Source organism: Dipodomys ordii, unplaced genomic scaffold (assembly GCF_000151885.1).
Source record: "Dipodomys ordii isolate 6190 unplaced genomic scaffold, Dord_2.0 Scaffold27, whole genome shotgun sequence".
Lineage (NCBI taxonomy): Eukaryota > Metazoa > Chordata > Mammalia > Rodentia > Heteromyidae > Dipodomys > Dipodomys ordii.
The window spans coordinates 10,513,289-10,515,012 of NW_012267243.1; positions in this window are offsets into that span (position 1 = coordinate 10,513,289).

The window sequence follows — 1,724 nt, forward strand, 5'->3', positions numbered from 1 at the left end:
CAGTGTTCTGGGATTTTGATGTTGATAGATTAAACTTTCCTATGTAGTAAAATGATTTCATCTTGGAATCCTCTTTTGCTTTTTAATTTATGGACTCTACGTGATCCAAACTTACATTTCATAAATGTGTAAATATATTTAGGACAGATCACACTTGCTTCATTACTCATGCAATTAGACATTCAATTCTGAACTGTAGGTCTTTCTTACATGATTCCATTGGGAAATCCCTCATGCTGTTTGTATTTTTTACTCTCTAGGGCTTGCTTATTTCATTGGTTTTTGTTTGTTTGGTTGATTTTTTTCTCATTTACTAAAGACATTAAGCTGTGTGCTGGTGGCTCATTTTTATAATCCTAGCTCCACAAGAGGTTGAGGTCTAGAGTATCATGGTTCGAAGGCAGCCAGGTACAAAAGTCAGTTATTTTCCATCTCCAAATTAATAAGGAAAAAACATGCCTGGGAGGTGGCTTCAAGCAGTAGACCTATGAACAAATGAACTGGGCAAGAGCAAGGGCCTGAAAGAAATAAAGTAAAGAAGTTTAAATTTATCATGAGAAAGTCACTACAAAGAGTAGTATAATTTAGGGAAGATCCACAGAATGCATGATATATGAAGCCATGAGAAAGAGGATATAAGCCACAGAATGTGTGATATCAAAAGCCAAAAAGAAGGTTGATTTTTTTTGGACTAATCCATTGATCCAAGATGATTACAAAACCCATTATATAAATATATATACCTATATATATATATAAACTAATGGTACAAAGTTGATGTACAAGCAAATCTATCCTTTAAGACACTTAACAAATAGGTAGCAGAAGATTTAGCCTAAATAAAAACAGCACTGACAGGATGCACTTTTTGGGTTCATTTTTCCAGTGACACCAAGGTAAGTTTGGAGATGAGGTTATAGGGCTGGCTGTGAAGATCACATTAGTCATGAAAAGGTAATATCTATAACTGACCAAAGTGTTCAGAATTAGAGAGTAAAATAGAATTAGTTGACAGGAGTAGGTAGTTTTCAAATATGAGAGGGGATTGTCAGTATCTTGGTGTATAGTCTGAGAAGTTTGGACTCTATTAGAAGCTATCGGAGATACTATATTGTTTCTGAGCTAGAATGAAGAAGACACATTGCTAAAGCTGATGTTATATAAAGGCCTATATATTATATATAAATATATATCCATATATACATAAAAGTGCACTTATCATGGCATGGGCATTGCTGAGAAGGTTAGGTGGTATGTCTAGTTTAGGGGTAAAATGAAAAACAGAGAATTAATAAATATGTGAGACAATAGTGTATGCATATAATCTTAGCTATTCAAGAGATGGAGATAAGGAGAATCTGAGTTCCAGATCATCCTGGGCAAAAACATGTACAAAGATCTGATGATTGAGGTTTGAAGCCAGATCAAGCAGGAAAGTTTGCAAGGCTCTTATCTCCATGAAACTACCAAAAAAAGAAAGAAAGAAAGAAAGAAAGAAAGGAAGGAAGGAAGGAAGGAGGAAGGAAGGAAGGAAGGAAGGAAGGAAGGAAGGAAGGAAGGAAGGAAGGAAGGCAGGCAGGCAGGCAGGCAGGCAGGCAGGCAGGCAGGCAGGCAGGCAAGCAAGCTGGAAGTGCTGCTTTGACTGAAGTGATGGTGGTAGCCTTGAGCACAAAATGTCATGTACAGCACTCAAAGTTCAAGCCTCGGGACTGGCACAATAATGA